Source organism: Apodemus sylvaticus, chromosome 21 (genome assembly GCF_947179515.1).
Source record: "Apodemus sylvaticus chromosome 21, mApoSyl1.1, whole genome shotgun sequence".
Taxonomy (NCBI): Eukaryota; Metazoa; Chordata; class Mammalia; order Rodentia; family Muridae; genus Apodemus; species Apodemus sylvaticus.
Genome location: NC_067492.1, coordinates 46,251,045 through 46,257,044, shown reverse-complemented (window position 1 = coordinate 46,257,044; position 6,000 = coordinate 46,251,045). Strand labels below are relative to the sequence as shown.

At 54.8% G+C, this 6,000-nt stretch overlaps 1 protein-coding gene across 4 annotated transcripts in view; it reads left to right on the top strand.

Moving 5' to 3' along the window:
- Positions 1-6,000, top strand: part of Cacna1a (calcium voltage-gated channel subunit alpha1 A) — a 231,115-nt gene that overhangs the window by 187,010 nt on the left and 38,105 nt on the right. The gene's annotated exons all lie outside the window — the stretch shown is intronic.

Here is a 6,000-nt window from a genome sequence, read left to right as displayed (position 1 = left end):
AGCACTTTCAAGACCTTAGGCTAGTTTCTGGAATAAGCCGCCCTCCACCAGCCCCAGGAAATGCAAATAGGGAAAGGGGGGAGGGGGAGTTCCTGAGCTTTCAAGCCGCAAGGTAATTATCCCTTTTCAGGCAAATCTAGGGCCCCAGAGTCCCCTCCCAAATCTTGTCCCTGGCCATGAGCCAGTGAGCCCCTCAGGAGACCCTCAGGAGACTAAGGAGACCATAGGAGATCCTCTCAGGGGACCAGAAGGGAAAAAGCTAATCATCAGTGCTCTCGGTGGTGGTGGGGATGCCCCTATTCTCCCCCAATGACAATGGGAATAATAATAAAGACCAAAAAAAAAAAAAAAAACCACAGCAAATGTGTGCCAAGCACCTCATCTGAGCTGTCTCCCTCTGCAGATCTTGATCAGTGCACAGAATTGTCTGTCTCAAAGGGTTGGACTGAATTGTCCAAGAGGGTGAGCGCTCAAGGATATCCAGGGGAAAGGGCTGGACCAAGGTCAGAGTAGCAGCCAGCAGAGAGCCCTGGGGAGAGGCCCTGTCTGCCCGTCCTCTCCCACCAGAGCCCCTTACTGACCCAAGAGAAATGGAGGAATAAAATGAGCCCTGCATGGGAGTCACTGCACATGGCAGGAAACTGACACCCAGCACTCGCATAAGGCCTGAGTGACCTCGGCAAGCCCTGGGAACCCCAGAACAGACTTGACTGTTTTCCCTCTCCGGCGAGGCTGGCGCTGCTGGGGCCTTCAGACCGGAGGGTCAGGACAATCTTAAGACAGTGTCCGCTTGGGTTCAGTCTGGGAGGAGCTCCCCAGTTAAATAAAACTCCCAGTTGCCACTAAGACATCCATAGGTCTAGATCCCACCGCTTATAGCGGGTAAGATAGCGGCACCTAGAGGCCAGTTCAGGGACGTTAGACCATCACAGAAGCCCGACAGCCCTCCCAGCTTGCTCTGGTCAGATCACTCCTTTTGCAGCTGGGATGATGCCTGCCACCGACTTCATCAGTTCCAAACCGGACCACACCCATCTAGACTTTGATCGTGCACACACTAAGCACTAAATGCTATATCCAGGGGAGTCATGGGTGTAGACAGAGCAAAGAGAGACAGACAAAACAGCAAGCACAAGAGAGGACCTGGCCCAGAGGGCTCTTGCTTTAGACAGGAGGGTAGACAGTAACAGGGACCATCAAGATGACTCTGTGGGCTAAGGTGCTTGCTCCAAGCCTGACTACCTGTCTGAAGCTACCTTTCTATTATTGTGAAGAGACACCATGACCAAGATAACTTACAAAAGAAAGCATTTAACTGAGGGCTTACGGTCCCAGAGAGTAATAGAGTGTGTGACCACCATGGCAGGGAGCAGAGGGAGGGAGGGAAGGAGGGAGGGAGGGAGAGAGAGAGAGAGGGAGGAAGGGAAGGAGGGGGAGCAGGAGCTACAGCTACCTGGGAGTGCCATGGATTTTTTGAAACCTCACAGCTCTCCCAGTGACACACCTCTGACAAGGCCACTCCTCCTGATCCTTCCCAAGCAGTTCCACAGGTTGGAGACCAAGTAGTAAATGTATGAGCCTATGGGGCCATTCTCAGTCAAATGACCACATGACCTGAGTTCAATCCCTGCAGCCCATACAGGCGCACGAAATAAATTAACAAAATGTAATCTTAAAAAATTCAAGGAAATGGGCTGGGAGGACAAGTCGGTGGCCAAGCCCTGCCCACAATCCTACAGTGAGGGCTTAGGGGCGTGGCCGTGTGGTGGGACACACACCTTAAACCCTGCCCTACCCACTGGTGAGGATCTGGGGGTGTGGCTCAGTGACAGAGCTCTAGTTTTGCTTATGGGAGACACTGCACCTAGCCATAGTACACACACAAAAGTCATCCTCCTGAAGTGCTTGGCACAGAACCTACCACAAAAGTCAGGACCCAGTGGTTATTATTGTTCCCTTTGTTATTGGTCCCGTGAGTGTACCTTGATGTGCAGTCAAGTTGCCCTAAGACACCATCATTTTGAGGGAAGGATTGGGGAGGGGGGTCTCCCCTATGGCCTGTCCTCACCCCATACCAGGTGCTGGTAGCTCCTGTCTGGGACCCAGGTAAGGCCACTGTCCTTGAGGCTAGAGCCAGGCTGAGTTGGGAGAGCAGGTGGGCAGTTAGCTCCCGGGGACCTGAGAGGCTGAGATGGACTTTAATGTCATGCCCAGAGGTGGCTGGGGTGGGTTTCCCCATGCGCAATGGATAATGACTGTGTTTCTTGTCTTGTCTCTTTCCATGCCTGCTGTTTAAACTGTATATTGGCGCAACGCCGTCTGAAAAACTCATCCAATCAAAATGCACTATGAAATCCATTTGTTCACCCATGACGTGGTCTGTGTGTCCATACACCAATGACTTACCTCCCAACCCACCGCCACCGCCACCGCCACCGCCACCGCCACCCCACTCCCCGCCCGGGAACCGAAACCCATTGGTTTTTTGGCACTGGTTACAAATCCACCTAAAAATATTAAATTAAAAAAAAACGCTGAATCGCCTCCCCAACTGCCCCCGCCCGCCCGCTCCCCCTCCATCTTCAACATCCGCATCTAGAATCCGGTTGGTGTTACTTCTTTCTGAAGTGTAAATGCCTTACATTAACTGTGACTGCACTGCATGCCCCACCAGCTTTCCTGTGGATGCCTGCACACCGCGTTCCCCAGCCACCCCACCCCTGTCCGTCTCCCACCCTCTCTTCCTCCCCTTCCCTAGACCTTCCTCTAGTTGGTTTTAGTAGATTCTGGATTGGAGCTTCTGCTCCAGTGGGTCTGTGTCCTTTGCAAGAAAGGAATGCTCTCCCTCCACTAAGACCCCATGGTGGACCCAGTTCTCCCTCCACTAGGACCTCAGAGTGGACCCAGTTTTCCCTCCACTAGGACCTCAGAGTGGACCCAGTTTTCCCTCCACTAGGACCTCAGGGTGGACCCAGTTTTCCCTCCACTAGCACCTCAGGGTGGACCCAGTTCTCCCTCCACTAGGACCCCAAGCTGGGCCCAATTCTCCATCTCACTCACATCCCGTATGCTCTGATCCGTCCCAGAGCTGACATGGCGGTGTCTTAGAGCTGTGATCTCAGCGTTCAGGAGGTTAAGGCTAGCAGATTGCAGTTTGCGGCCAGCCTGATCTCTATAGCAAGTCCTATTCCAGCCAGAGCTACAGTAACCCTATCCCAAATCAAGAATGAACAAGCAAAGACATCCAATATTAACCTCAAGATCTCACAAGTACGTGTGCGTGCGCGCACACACACACACACGCACATACACACACACCACATGCACGTGCGCACCCATGTGTGTGCCTTTTTGTGTGCCACACCTACACCCACCACATTTCTTGCCCCCCTTCACAACCTTCAGTTGCTGTGATCCCCCATCTCCGCCCTTCTGCCCACTTCCATGGAGATACTCTGAAGGACCTCAGTGGTATGCCCTCAGCAAACATGCATTCATCCACCAGACACCAATGGGTCCCTGTTTGGTGCCACTGAAAAAGGGACAAACCGTAGCCCCCATTACTACCCTGCTTGGCTACCGTTAGTAGGGGGAGGCAGATTTTGGACCCAGTTCCACTTGCAACTGTAAGTGCACTGCTGGAAGAACAGCATTCCAGGCTCCCAGCCCTGTGGCCAGGAAGAGGATACAGAGGTCAAGGTCTGCAAGTGAGGGGACTTGGGGACAGCAAGTGGGGAGGGTGGGGGGAGCTGGGCATCGGGGCTTTATCCTGAGTCCTAAGAAGATCTGGGAGGATTTGAATCAGGCGCACTTCTGGGACTGATTAGACAAGATTACTTGAAGTGGGGGCAGGAAGCCCTGTGGGAGGTGATGGGGGTAGAAGATGGTCAAAGGGCCTGGGAAGGGTAGGACTGAGTGTCTCTGGAAAGCAAGAGACGGAAGTTAGTAGTGGGAGGAGACCGAGGTGACAGGGAGAACACCTCTAGCCAGTTCGAATCTGAGGCACCCTTGAGGTGCTCCAGCAGAACCCAGTTAGGGGCTTGGGCTTGATAGAAGGGCTGGGAGAGAAGCGGACTGGCAGGTAGCAAGGACTTAGAACCTGGGGTGAGTGGGGCCAGTGTCTTTCTACAAGTCCAAAGGACACCTGCCCTTGAGCATGCCACTGGGAAGAGTGCAAGGACCAGGATCCCACACACCCGAGCCTGCATCTTCCGCTGCTATTCAGTTTAGCCCTGGAGCACAGGGTGAGGTCTGAGTAGACAGAGGATGCCTCTTGGGAGTTGTGTGAGCTAGCAGGACTCCATGCAGACGCTGGAAGAGCAGATAAGGCCGAAGACCCCCTGATTTCTCCGGTCCCCCCTCCTCCCTCGTGTGTGCGCATGCTCAGCAGCTGCTAGGTCCCTGCTTCTGCATGTGCCGGTTTGCCCTCTGCCCCAGACTGCTCCCAGGAACCTCTGCCTCTGCATGTTTGGCCGAGCCCACATGTTATGATCCACCCCATGGAAGGGATGGCTTGTTCTCCGGGGGGGTTGAGGGAGAGGGTCGGGAATACGTCTTGGTCAGTGGTCCCATCCCCAGAAAAACTTGGTGGCCAGGCAGGACCAGGCATCGGGTCAGCGGGGCATGGTGGGTTAGCTAGGTTTGCAGGCTTATGTGAGACTCTTGGAACAGGCTCACAGGGGTTGGGCCTGAGAGTGCCCTGATGTAGGAGCCCAAGGCTATCCCCATCCCAGAAGCCAAAGGGCCAAGACTTTTGCCCCAGAGGCCTCTTACCAGCCTCAGAAATTCTCAGAGCTCCCCGTGGTCACTGCCTCTCTGCTTCCATGCCAGAGCTAGCTCAAGGCAAAGACCCAGTCAAAGAATGCCTCTGGGGACGGGGCTAAATATAGCCAAAGACAAGCAGGGATTACCTCCTTTCATCCCAGCACTTGGAAGTCTGAGGCAGGAGGATCTCAAATTCAAGACCAGCATGACCCTGTTGCAATAAATACATTGTGCAAACAGGGGCACGGAAAGTTCGGAAGGATGTTCACGTCAAGGCCACGTATCCACGCGCCTCCTGCCATTAGGCCTCGGTCGGTCTTGCCACGTGCTGTGTGTCCCCAGGACTCCTACAGATCTTTAGACTGGGGCACCAGAAAGCTCCCCTCTAGCTAGAGACCCCGTTCCCTCCTGCCTCATGCCTGCTGGTCGTAACCATGTGGTCGCCAGGCAGAAAACTCAAAATGCCCTGTGGGCCAATCACCAGAGAGCCTGGGAAACTGGAGAGCATATAGCAGACTCCAGGGGACAGCTATGAGGCGCCTGGGGGGGGAGACAAAAACAGAAACCAAAACAGACTGGTGGGCAACATCTAATTTTAAAATTAGCAACTTTGTATTTAAAAACAAAAACGCTTAGTCCAACAAATTACTTTCACTGGCTATATTGAGTCACTTGTCACCTGTCACCAACCTCTGCTGATGCCCCCTGGAGAGTCCTGGGTTTTGCCCAGTTTCCAGCCAACGTCTCTCTTCACTAATAGCCTGGGTGGGAGGCCAGAGGCAGTGACCAGACCTGGGTTTGGAGGACAGGCAGGGCCCACCTAGGGAAGTCCAGGGGCCAAGAATAGCCATCTCCCCATCCTCAGCACCGGCCCCTTGGTAGGCCCCGGGCTGATCAGAGCTCACTCGCCCTGGGAGCTGAGACCTTCCTGCTTCCCGCAGGCCTGGTCCCGAGACACCACCCAGCCCCAGAAGCTGAGAAGCCATCCCTGAGAGGGGGGAAAAGGGCCCCTAATGCATCTTCTCCGACTCAGCGGGCAGCGAGGACTCACCCTGCAGCCGAACAGCCCCAGCTCCCTCCCGTCCTCCCCATTCCCGCTCGCCAAGGGGGTAAGAAAAGACGCCCTTCCGCTTCTCCCCATTGGCTCCAGCCGCTGCTCCTCTGGGCCGTGGGGTGAGGTCAGGGCGGGCAGGAGCGGGTGGGCAGCTCGGCAGGGCAGGGCAGGGTGCCCGGTGA